Source organism: Ostrinia nubilalis, chromosome 17 (genome assembly GCF_963855985.1).
Source record: "Ostrinia nubilalis chromosome 17, ilOstNubi1.1, whole genome shotgun sequence".
Taxonomy (NCBI): Eukaryota; Metazoa; Arthropoda; class Insecta; order Lepidoptera; family Crambidae; genus Ostrinia; species Ostrinia nubilalis.
The window spans coordinates 8,941,918-8,955,945 of record NC_087104.1 but is presented as its reverse complement, the minus strand read 5'-3'; the positions used below and the strand labels follow the sequence as shown (position 1 = coordinate 8,955,945).

General features: G+C 36.0%; 1 long non-coding RNA gene across 1 annotated transcript; it reads right to left on the bottom strand.

The window, feature by feature from the left end:
• Positions 1–13,020: 13,020 nt before the first annotated feature.
• LOC135079716 (uncharacterized) lies at positions 13,021–13,654 on the bottom strand. The gene is made up of 2 exons (XR_010258878.1): positions 13,440–13,654; positions 13,021–13,197 (listed from the first exon to the last, which is right to left on the bottom strand). It is a non-coding gene; the product is annotated as an uncharacterized LOC135079716 (long non-coding RNA).
• Between the last annotated feature and the right edge of the window lie 374 nt (positions 13,655–14,028).

The following is a 14,028-nucleotide window of genomic DNA, read 5'->3' as shown; positions in this document are numbered from 1 at the left end:
TAATATTATCAAGACATGAGTGCCATGACTGTGGCAGTACTAAATGTATGGAAGTTGGAAACATTGAATTTTCGGATAGATCCACTTTATTTTATAACTTATTATTGGTACTGTTGGATAGAGCTCGTAAAGCACTTTGAGGATCAGTAACCAGTTTTCAGATATCTTGTATAGCTTTTAATATAATGTGGTTTTACTAAATGTATGGAGGCTAGAAACATTGAATTTTCAGACAGATTCAGTTTATTTTGTAACCTATTATTGGTGCCGTTGGATAGAGCTCGTGAAGCACTTTCAGGATCAGTAATCAGTTTTTGGATATCTTGTATAGTTTAGAAATAATCGAGTGAGATCACTTATCGTTTCCACCCTGTATTTGATAATAACATTATGTATGTCCATAAACATCTACATTTATTTACTAAGAAAAGCGACGTCCACTCATTTAACACGAGACATAAGAATAAACTTGCTGTTCCATCTTTTAGGTTGCATAAAATAGGTAATTCATACTTGGGGAAATGTATTACCATATTTAACAAATACCACACAACCTTGTCGAATTACCAATAAACAAATTTAAGATACATATAAAAAATACCCTTATGTCCAAAGGGTACTACAAGGTTCGAGACTATATTGATGACAAGGATGCGTGGTCAGTTCAGTCTGCACATATTTGATGTACTCGAATTTGGTTATTCTTAGCGTTAGATATTTCCCGGCAATTAGTGGTGACTGAGTTTGTTCCGGCGTTTCTTCTCAGCACTTGCCATATGTTTGTCTCGAAGCGCTGGTAGAGCCCCAAAGATAAGGAGACATGTAAAGTGCCCCATAAGGGCTATCTTTTCTTTTTTATTATTTTCTATAATAATTTTGACGTTCATAAGTGCCACTTGTGGTCTAAACTGAATAAATACTTTTGATTTTGATTTTTTTGATTTTGATGCTTTATCGTGGGGGGGTTCGAGAGCCAAATGGCGGCTCCTTTACGCCAGCATTTTGAAAAGCATTGCGCTTTACGGGGCTCTCATATGGGTTGACATCCTCGACAGAAGTTGAGAGGCCCGCTCGAGAAGAGAGGTGGTCCGCCGCGTGGCTCGGAGGACGAGGCGCACGATACCCTCGCAGTGTGTGCGGCGTGGGCTCGAGGCGCTGGGCCGGGACCTCGTGCTGGCTAGCATAGTCAAAGCAATGCTGGACAGTAATGAGGCCGGGGCGGCCATAGCCTCCTTCTGCGAAAACGTCATGTTGCAAAATGAGTCCTCGGAGCGAGAGCACGAGGACGAACCAAACGCGCCCTCACTCCGTCGGCGGCCGAGGGGTCAGAGGAGGGGACAATATGATCGCTTCCTGATTCCCCTCCTCGACGATGGTCAGCGGCTGATAGTGTGGGGGTGGCCCCGCCTGCATTGCACACACCATCTCCTTCGTCAGACGGGAAAAGCTGCGTTTTCCCAGCTGTTCTGAGCGCCCTGAGCTTCTCTTATCGGAAGCTCTGACCGCCCGATTTGCCGCCCCCCTGGGCGTGCCGCCCGCGTGCGGTGCACGCCTTGCACGCCCGCTTGCGGCGGCCCTGTTCCCCGACCTCATGAAACATAGTAGACTAATGCCATTATTTAAGTCTGGTAGCAAAACCGACCCTGGCAATTATAGACCCATTTCTATCTTGCCCGCTCTGAGCAAGATTTTTGAAAAAATCATACAGGAGCAACTTATGATTCACTTTGGCTCTAATAAACTATTTCATAGTGAACAATATGGTTTCACCAAGGGTCGTTCCACTACCGATGCTGGGGTTGCACTACTTAAACATATCTTCGAGGCTTGGGAGAATTCTCAAAATGCACTAGGGGTCTTCTGTGATCTCTCAAAAGCTTTTGACTGCGTAGAACATCAAACGCTAATTCGCAAACTGCACTATTATGGGGTAAAGGACTCGGCTTTGGATTTAATACAATCCTATTTAAACTTTAGAGTTCAAAAAGTTGACATAAATGGTGTTTTGTCTTCTGGGTCACCTGTGAAAATGGGAGTTCCGCAGGGGTCCATTCTGGGTCCATTCTTGTTTCTTATATACATTAATGATCTACCATATTTTGTTAAGGACTCTTGCGAAATCGTGTTATTTGCTGATGACACATCTTTGATTTTTAATATCGACAGAAGTAAAAATAACTTTGACGATGTAAATAATGCACTAACAAGAGTTTTAAGTTGGTTCACTACAAATAATTTACAACTCAATGCAAAGAAAACAAAATGTATAAAACTCTCTTTGCCTAACGTAAAAACAGTTAGTACTCAAATAGAACTTAATAATAATGCAATCGATCTGGTAGACTCTACTGTATTTCTGGGAATTACCCTGGATTCAAAACTCCAGTGGGGCCCCCATATAGAAACTCTGGCGGGAAAGCTCAGCTCAGCGGCTTTTGCAATAAAAAGGATACGCTCATTAACCGATGTTTCAACAGCTCGCTTAGTCTACTTTAGCTACTTTCATAGCCTAATGTCATATGGAATCATGCTATGGGGCAAAGCTGCAGATTTTGAAACAATATTTATTTTGCAAAAACGTGCGATAAGATACTTGTATAAAATGAAAGCAAGAGCATCCCTTAGAGAATTGTTTAAAGAAATTGGCATTCTCACGGCCGCTTCACAATACATCTTAAACTGTATTCTATTTATTCAAAAAAATATTACTGAATTCAAAAAGAAAAGTGATATTTACCAAATTAACACTAGAAATAAAAATAAATTGGCTATACCCGCTTTTAGACTTAATAAAGTGTTTGCCTCTTTTATGGGACAAGGTATCCATTTTTATAACAAAGTCCCTGATAAATATAAAGAGCTACCGTATAATAAATTTAAAGATATAGTTAAAGATCACATGCTTAAAAAAGCCTATTATACAACTCGAGATTTTCTTAATGATAAGTCATCCTGGGAGTAGGATTATGGTCCTCTCATGCTCGCACTAAAAAGAATTAAAATGAAAAGTAATGTATAAACTCATAATAATTTCTCAAATGTTATAGTGTCATGCTTCTTTTTAAATCTGGACTGTTACTTAGCTTTATTATTAGTTTTTTATTTTAAAGAGATAACTTGGAATTGTCATTCTCACTAAAATGTCTCTGGGGTGGTGGCGTAGTGAGGCGGGTCGTTACATTCCCTCTAATATGGTCGAGTGAAGCGATGGCTGGTTCACTCGTCATGTCTGTGAACAGGCGCTGCTTTCGGGGACTGGTCAATCCAAGCTATTCAAATTTATGTATGCGAGTCATTTCTACTAGTATCTTAATATGTAAGTCTAGATATTAGCACGTCACTACCTTGTTTAATATACCACGCAATCTTGTATACCCATTCTTATAAGATACACCATACAAGAATGCATGGTAAATTCAGTGAACTGCTCCTGAATCGAATGTACCTACTACTACTATTTCTATTTATTTATATTAACCGGCAGACAGTGGTGACTGAGTTTGTTGCGGCGCTTCTTCTCAGCACTTGCCAAATGTTGGTCTCGAAGCGCTGGTAGGGTAAAAAGATTATGAGACATGTAGAGGCTCCTTAAGAGCAAAATGACGATTTGTAAGAACTATTTATTAGTCCAAACAAATAAAGAAATTTTGACTTTGACTTTGACTTTGAAGTAACTAAGTATTTGAACGTTTTGTTTTAGATGCCTCGGCGTAGAGTCAAAAGTACGGATCGCGGATCAACGGATCTATTCCTTCATGAACAGGCTTATGAAAAAATCTTGAAAGGTCGAAGCAGTAGTAGATATAAATAATCAGGGTCAATTGTACCAGGGGTCAATTGTACCCTCATACAAAAATAGATTTTTCAGTTTTGATATTTCTTGTTTTTAATTGTTTTTAAACTTAAGTGTTGATTTTTCATACTTGTTCCTAAATATTTTCGATCTCAATTAATAAATACTGATGATTGTAGGAGATTAAGAGTACAGAATACCAATAAAGGTGATGATTAGATAAACATAACTACTTTTATTGCCTCATATATTATTGGTACAATTGACCCGTTGTAGGGGTCAATTGTAACATGAGACATCGTTCAGTTCAAATTGGTTTTTCATTAAGTATTCGAAAGAATAGTTCAACTCTGCATGCTTAAATTTGTAGCTTAAGAGTCTAGTTTTTACAGCATCCTAACAGAATAAGTTATATTTCATTAGATTTCTTAATATTGAACAATTTCCAAAAAATGGTACTATTGTCCCCGGTCTACCCTACCTATATTGCGAATACCGCGTTGATAGAACTAATTTCTTACTCTACATACAGGGTGTGCCTAACTAGCTCGGATCTATGATTCATCATACTGCACGTGACTATAAGACAGTGATCAGAGTTCAATAAAGCAATGCAAATAAATCTCTATCTATCAATTATTGTATCATTATGTCTTCTACCTATAAATATGGGTCTATGAAAAAAAAAATACCTACTTGGCAAGTTACAAATATTTAAAAAACAAAAGCTATTTCAGTATCTATTCAGAATATATCTTGTTTATTCCATAAAAATTGATCACCTTCTGAAATCTGGTCCTTTTCCAAAATTCCGACTTTTGTTTCGAACCAAAATGATCATTACAAATCAAAGAAACAAATTATTTAAAAAGAAAATCTCTGGTCTCCATGTTTCACCCTGGATAAGTCATGGTGACACTTTCATTATCCGCACGCAAGCCGTACGAGAGATGGTGTAAGCTCTCTTTACCAATGTTTAATTTTAAAGTAGGTAAAGTTTAATGAGTTAACCATTAATCATGGTAGGGTTTGAAATTCTGTCGTAGAGCCACAGAATAATAATAAGTACTACGTACAGAAGTTTTACTTCGCGAAGGTATTTAAAAAAATGTATGCTCAATGTCATTAACAATATGGTGTAATTTAGCTTGTCTCAAGAGTCAAGCAAGTTTGTCAGAAGTTTTGTTGACAAACGTCAGTGATCGGTACTGCGCCGAAGCTATAGGGCTGACTTCGGTAAAATGATGTGACGTGAGGTGCCAATCTGCAGAAAATGGCGGAGGAAATACATGATTTATAGCCTGACCAGTGGGTCTAGACAAAGTGCAAATTATAATCGCAAACCAGTCGAAAAGTGGTCGAAAAGCCCCTTTTTTGTATGGAGTTTTGACGGATTCGATTTTCGATTCGATCAAAAAGTGCGTTTTGTCTAGGGGGGCAGGAACATAAAAACCCTGGCATAGAGGCGCGTCAATTGCATTTGATAGTGCAACACTGAGTACAGTCGTACCTGTGTTAAATTATTAGGCTAACTTTATGTATCAGGATTCAGGATTACTTACGGGCTAATTTGATATTTTCATAAATTAACGAAAAAATATTATTATAGGTAACCTGATTTAAATAAATTAAATGAAACCGATGGGTGCCTGGAATAAAGCCGCAATAGCCATAGCAGCAGTTTTCCGATTAAGCGATTTTCGTAATCTGGGGGTCCCTATACACCTTGTGATTTTTTTTCAGAATTTTATCTTTGAAACTGGCTGATTTACCAAAAGCACTATGGATATTGAATCGTTATTCCCGGAAATTTGTTTACCAGAATAATCGTGGCATGTTCAATGTTAAAAGTTTTATTTCAAACTTCTACAAGTAACGGCCATTGCGGCTTTGTTCCCCGAAACAAACTATGTGTACCAAGTCACAATAAACATTACCTACTTGTACAATTTCTTTAAACTTTCTTAAGTAATAATACTTCATGGTGTTCTTCTATGCAATAAAAATATGTTGATTGGATTTACATTAAGCAATGCTGTGTACCTACCTGACAACTGCTGGAACACAGTAATGCTGTCAACATTATTGTTATGGCGACAGACTTAGGAAGATAAAGGGGACTTAGGAAGAGAAGAAGGAGGGATATTTGGTTTATGTTCATTAAAGCTTATTTATAATAACAATATGTTTCGGCATTGGAGGTAGGAAGCCATAGTTTCTCTGTAGTTGAAGTTTCCTTCTACCTTGAGCCTGATCACAGTTTCCACCAGGTGTGATAAAGGGCAAAAGCTTCCTTGCTGAGAATAAAAACATGTTCTGTTCAGTTATTGTCTCTAAATCTGTTCTACGTAATGTAAACTTAGAAGATTGCCCATATTAATTCACTTTAAGAAAGTCAAAAACATTTAGCGACTTACCACTTTAGTGGAGCGATTACAAAAATAGTGGCCTATTAAGAACATGTTTTTTTGTATTATTATGAATGTCCAGAAAATTGCGCAGTTTTTAAAATTATTTTAGACCTATGAAAGTTCTCATTTTTTATTATTTAAACATTTAAGTTGAAATTTTGAGAATGTTCTGCTAAAAGCATTTTTTTTATGTTTCTAGCAAAAATTTTGAATCTTGCATCAAAGATAGGAAGGTGAATATTTTTTTCAAACATTTGCAATTAATAGCGATATTGTCAAAATAAAGAAATCTGAGATAAGTCAACCCGAAATAAAGATAAGTTTTTTTAAAGCCTACTAGGTCATGAAATTGAAAAAAAGTTACAAAATTATTGATAACTTCTAAACTACGAAAAAGCCGCGGGCAAAAGCGTGTAATATTATAATATTATCATTATGTACTAATGAATTCCACTACTTTATATAAAGATATTAACGAAACACTCTAGATATTCAACTTTGTACTCATTTCGATACGGACTATATGAACATATAATGTACACAGCATTCACCAGTACATTTTCCAAGTCGATCATTAAATTCAAGCAAACCGCTATTACTGTATTCGCCATACATCCTTCAGATCAGCGCACAACGCTGCAATGCACTATTGCTGTATGATTACTTTTGCACTTTTTACCGGAATAAAACCACAATGGACTCTTACGGAACCGACTTTCAAAGTATGAAGCGGCAATATGTATTTCTACCTTTTTTAAGGTATATTCTAAGCACTATAACCTTATGCACATTATATGTTACTCCAGAAAAAATAACGCATCGTTTGATATACAAACCATTTGGATACGCCTCGTAGTTTAGTTATTATTCAAAAATTTCACTAAATCTCTTCTCCTGTAAAATTGTGTTTTGTCGATTGCGGCTTTATTCCAGGCACCCATCGAAACCATCAATCGAACTAGAAGAATTTATTTTATTATTCATCAATAATCAAATTCAGAACTTGAATATTCAACTGCAATGTCTGCTCATGAACGCTTCAAACTCAGTACTTCTTTCCCAATCCCATAAAATTCAACACTTAGAAAGTGACAAAAAATTTTAAAATAGGTAGTTGAAACAAACCACAGCTAATTTTCATAGTGGACTGTACTATACGATAAACATGTCAGTCAATTTGACAACCTTTGTCGGAAACATTAATCAATGAAAATATTGTCCGAACCCTTAGTATTTCTCTTCGACAAATACTTTAACACATTGTGAACCACTTGTCTTTCACGACTATAAAAATATTTTAGCAATTTAATTCATAAAACCAATTGCGCACATTTAAAATAAAGTTTGTTTACATTTGGACAGCAATAGACTGACATGCAAGGTGACATGTCAATGAAGTTTTCAGTTACTGTTGCCATTAAAAGAAATTAGTACCATTAGTTTTCCGCAACATGGCGAGGGTTTTTATGTTCCTGGTCAGGCTATAGCATGAATTATATCATGAATAATATTAACTACTTATTTACCTCTCAGTGTCTTCAGGCAACTTAAAAAAGTACATTCTGTGTTTTTATTATTATTTAGGCAGTTAAATACTGCACAGTATTTAGTACACCATTTTCTTTATTTTTTTCCATCATACACAAGAATACGCGTGCGTGAGTCAATGTTCGCTCGTATGTGAGGCCTTGTCGAATAGTACTCTTGTAGGGGGCAATCGTGCGTGTTTTGTTTTCGATGTAAACTCGCGGAGATGAACAGGCCTGGTAGAGCCTACATTTTCCCCTGATTAGATTGGAATCATGAAAGGATGACAGTTAGGTATATGGAATCGCACCTAGACTTGGTTACTTTTATTTTTTTTTATTTTCTTTTATGTATTTATGATCTATCACCAAAGTAAAGAAGAAAATGTCTCACCTAACTGCTTGTCTAACGACGTGACGGATCGGAAAAAATATGCTTAGTTGTATGCGGTGGTGGCAGTTTCGCGTAATTTTTAGTATGCCGCAAAAGGTAGAGCCGATATCAAAATTTAAAATGAAAATAACAAAAACAACCCCAGCATTAGAGAGCATGAATACTCAGTGATAAGATATTTTTAGCTTAGGTAATATTTTTACTAGCTTACTTTATCGCCAATGCTTAACAACCAGTGCCAGACTTTATGAGCGAGCGCGTCTATCTGATCTGGCTTAACGTGCCCGAGCACGGAAGGTTTAAACTTATCTAGTTCTAATTTTTGTTACCTATTTTGTATGATACTGATTAAATCTTTTTCTATTTCTATTAACTGAGAATCGTGTTACAGCACTATCCCGAATAAACTGGGAATCTCTGAAAAAAGCGATGTTTCTAAAAAGTTATGGCTCTATCTGAAAATAGAGACCTGATCTGTACCTACCTTAACTCTTTATTGGGCTAGCCTGTTAAATGTGGTCAATGCCTTTGGACTTTCAAACGTGAAAATGTATTCATTTTTTTATTTTTTTTGTCAGTAAACGTTACAGTATCTGACGGAAAAATAGGGGGAACAGAAAGACGCATGTACCTATCTATGTTCTGTGTAGTACTGTAGGTAGGTATTTGTCTGAATGTTTTAACCTAGCTCCCAAACAGATGACCCTTACTTTTACTTTATCGGTTTTGGATCTACGTTAGTAGCTTACTTACCATTTGCGTTCAAAACTGCTGCATTCTTCGCATTTTCAACTTCGACTATTAACTTCTTCGGTACATTCGATTTTTCTGCATCTCGCTTGCCTTCGGTGTCCTTCATAATGTCGTCCATTTCTTCGTCAATATCGATGACATGCATTTCATTCTCACGCGCAGGTGGTGTCAGAGACATTTCAGATACTCTTCTAACCTTGGAATCACGGTTATTTGATGTGAAATAAATATTTTGGAACCTATAAAATTATTTATTTAACATCAATACCATTAGGTAAAGTTCGTGATCGAAAATGATTGTAACCTATTGGGAACAGTAGATGGACTAATTAGTAGAGATGAAACGGATATCCGGTAACCATCCGGTAGGCCGGATATCCGGCCTAAATTTACTATCCGGCCGGATACCGGATAGTAAGTCACTATCCGGCCGGATACCGGATATTAAAAAACTACGACAATTTCCTATTAATAAAATTAAATACATTAATCTTTGAGGTAAATATCAATAAAATGGCTTATAATAATGACGGCTTTTATTTAAAGTCCAAAAAGTTACAAAAAAGCCATATTAATTAAGGCCTTTCAAAAACCTTATTTATTTTTCTGGGCTATTAACTCTAATGACGAATACATAAATAGTAAATCTGTAAATGTCGAGATATTGCCAAATAAAAAGGCGATCTTTTTTTCACTGATGGTCTGATGACATGATGCATGCAGTTTAGTCAGATTACGCAGCAAGTAAACTAATTTAATTTTCGCTATTCAATCACACACTCACGATAGCAACCGAAATCGCCCGAATTGATCTGCCCCCTAGACAAGTGGCAAAATCTGACATTCTATTCGGATGGATTCGATTTTCGAAAAGTGTGACTAGTCTAGTCTACTAATAGACCCACTGATCGCGTTCGGAGCACCTGTGCGGCGCTAAACTCGTCACGACATGCAACGAGACAATGGGCCAACTATCCGGCCGCCGGATATCCGGCTATCCGGCCTAGCAGCTGGCCGGATATCCGGTATCCGGTATCCGGCCAAACAACTATCCGTTTCATCTCTACTAATTAGGGCACCCGGACGATTAGTGTATTTGGAAATTCTAAAGTATTTCAATGTCCCAATTTAGTGAAGTAAGTAGAATAGAATAGAATTTTTGGGTCCAATTAGATAACAATTTAATTTGATTTCGAATTCATGAACTCATGAGTCATGAGTAGGTACGTATTAAAGGCGTTTCTATCAAAGAGTAGTTTTTGGCTTTACTTAAAAGTTTTGAGCTTTATGTTAAATACTTATATTTTCATTTGGGCTGCATTGAAGAGTTTGTAGATGCTTCTTCGCTACATTCTCTTCACTTTAAATTAGTTGAGGCATCTCATAATCCGATTGAAATACGTAACACTAGATAATAGTCGTAATTCTATACAAGCACTGGTTACACGTAACTACTGAGCGTAGACGACAGGAACCAGGAAAACCAGCGGTTATGTGCTGTTCAGCCGGTCGTATCGGTTACGTTACGCGCCAAAACTGACAGACCACAGATTAATTATTTGCCATTAACCACTTACGTGGTCTATGGTTTAGGAAATTGCAGAGGAAGTGATGAGCGATAAGGCAATGCCATGACTTGATAATATTTTCATGAATGCATAGGTACCTACTTATTTAATTTTGAACTGATGTTTCTATTCAGTTCTATTCAGTATCTACCTATCTATGTAACAATCAGCCTTTTGAAGCAAAAAAAAAATATAATTTTTTTTAGAACTAACTAAATATGTTTTTCCAATTAACTAAATTCTTTTTAATCATCTTCGATTACAACCTTTGTGAACCATTGTAATTTTCTTCACAACAAAAATATCGGTTTAATTTAGTCGAGCTCAATTACACAAGTAATAACGGTTGATGATCTAAAAATTACCATTTTACTTATTCAAATTAGAGTACCTATCATAATTACGTATGTACTCATGTCCACTCCTTTTAGTTTTTAATAGCATATACAGGGTGTCCCAGAATGGGTGAATCAAACTGATAGGGGAGGTAGCTCTACTAATGTAGGTACTATCCCTAAAAAAATATGAAAAAAATAAATATCAATAAAATGGCTTATAATAATGACGGCTTTTATTTAAAGTCCAAAAAGTTACAAAAAAGCCATATTAATTAAGGCCTTTCAAAAACCTTATTTATTTTTCTGGGCTATTAACTCTAATGACGAATACATAAATAGTAAATCTGTAAATGTCGAGATATTGCCAAATAAAAAGGCGATCTTTTTTTCACTGATGGTCTGATGACATGATGCATGCAGTTTAGTCAGATTACGCAGCAAGTAAACTAATTTAATTTTCGCTATTCAATCACACACTCACGATAGCAACCGAAATCGCCCGAATTGATCTGCCCCCTAGACAAGTGGCAAAATCTGACATTCTATTCGGATGGATTCGATTTTCGAAAAGTGTGACTAGTCTAGTCTACTAATAGACCCACTGATCGCGTTCGGAGCACCTGTGCGGCGCTAAACTCGTCACGACATGCAACGAGACAATGGGCCAACTATCCGGCCGCCGGATATCCGGCTATCCGGCCTAGCAGCTGGCCGGATATCCGGTATCCGGTATCCGGCCAAACAACTATCCGTTTCATCTCTACTAATTAGGGCACCCGGACGATTAGTGTATTTGGAAATTCTAAAGTATTTCAATGTCCCAATTTAGTGAAGTAAGTAGAATAGAATAGAATTTTTGGGTCCAATTAGATAACAATTTAATTTGATTTCGAATTCATGAACTCATGAGTCATGAGTAGGTACGTATTAAAGGCGTTTCTATCAAAGAGTAGTTTTTGGCTTTACTTAAAAGTTTTGAGCTTTATGTTAAATACTTATATTTTCATTTGGGCTGCATTGAAGAGTTTGTAGATGCTTCTTCGCTACATTCTCTTCACTTTAAATTAGTTGAGGCATCTCATAATCCGATTGAAATACGTAACACTAGATAATAGTCGTAATTCTATACAAGCACTGGTTACACGTAACTACTGAGCGTAGACGACAGGAACCAGGAAAACCAGCGGTTATGTGCTGTTCAGCCGGTCGTATCGGTTACGTTACGCGCCAAAACTGACAGACCACAGATTAATTATTTGCCATTAACCACTTACGTGGTCTATGGTTTAGGAAATTGCAGAGGAAGTGATGAGCGATAAGGCAATGCCATGACTTGATAATATTTTCATGAATGCATAGGTACCTACTTATTTAATTTTGAACTGATGTTTCTATTCAGTTCTATTCAGTATCTACCTATCTATGTAACAATCAGCCTTTTGAAGCAAAAAAAAAATATAATTTTTTTTAGAACTAACTAAATATGTTTTTCCAATTAACTAAATTCTTTTTAATCATCTTCGATTACAACCTTTGTGAACCATTGTAATTTTCTTCACAACAAAAATATCGGTTTAATTTAGTCGAGCTCAATTACACAAGTAATAACGGTTGATGATCTAAAAATTACCATTTTACTTATTCAAATTAGAGTACCTATCATAATTACGTATGTACTCATGTCCACTCCTTTTAGTTTTTAATAGCATATACAGGGTGTCCCAGAATGGGTGAATCAAACTGATAGGGGAGGTAGCTCTACTAATGTAGGTACTATCCCTAAAAAAATATGAAAAAAAAAAATAAAGCGCATAAAGAAACAAGAAAAAAATGTTTTTGAAAAAGTGAAAATAAATCAGTTTTGCCTAAGTATCTGGCTATAAATGCTGCGTTTGGAGTTTATTTGTGTTTTTCTTACTAATATTAATTGTACATGATCGCTTCGTTTATCTGTAGGGTCAGGGAGGCAACAGTGACTCACTTTTTTTTCGAAGCTTAATAAAAATAGATATCGCTTTAATATTGGCCTAAAATTTGCTCACATTTTAGATACACTATTGAACTGTAACTGAGCACTCATGATTCTACATTATTTACTACTTATGTCAAAGTAGGAACCTAAAACAAAAAAATGATAATTGAGCCACTGTGGACTACTAGGTGTACACACTGACTCACTACCGTGGTACACAGTATTAACGTGGTACGGCAGTATTTATATGAAAAGAAAATGCCCATTCCGCGTAGTTTTTTATTAGAAATAATAACAAAACTGCACAAGCTATTCTTATTATAATCAACAATTCAACACGACTCTTAGTACTTTTATTGCTACCTATAAGATCTTAAGTCATCTCAATCTCTTCGTTATTTATTTCTTCCCTATTTTTCTGTCGGTTTTTTTCCGTGGCATTCTGTAAATAAAAACAAAATTCGATTTAAAGTTATAAAAATATTGAATTCGTATAAAGTATTAAAATTGAGTCACTGTGTACTTCTACGCCATTTTGTAAATATTTGATCAAAAAAACCAAGATGTAAAACAAATTAGTCAAAATTCGGATTAAAGACAATTGATACAAGACCTACTATCCGATAAATATAACGGCTATTACCTATAGCAACAAACAAAGATATGAAAACAATCGAAACTCACCTTAGAATGTAATTTAGTGGGCGCGAAAACAAAAAACATTCCCTCACCCTTCCGCACGGCACTTGACCGGCGAGCAAACTGGTTTAAACGTGTTCGGGTACCAAGACCTTTGAATCGGTAAAAGAGACAAATATATATTCCTATGCCTTCAGGTCGAAACATGACTGAGCCACTGTAGCCGACCGAGTCACTGTTGCCTCCTTGACCCTAAACAATTTTTTGAAAATAATGACTAGATTTCGAGTTTAGAGCACTTTATTTAAAAAAAAAATCCGAACACAAAAATTTTTTTCATATTTTTTTGGGATAGTACATTAGTAGAGCTACCTCCCCCCCCTATCAGTTTGATTCACCCATTCTGGGACACCCTGTAAGGTAAGTGCCCCCTACTTCGGTATATTAAGGCTCTTACGACTTTAACATTTTATTTAAAAATAACCAAGCATGATATCAGTATGAAAGCTTTTGTATGCTAAACTTTGGTCTTTTGACAGTAAGTTAATACATAATTTATAGTTGTATAGTTTGAACTTTTTTTTATATTAATTGTTCTGCGGACCTCTTGTTTGGATCCTGTTTCGTGACAACA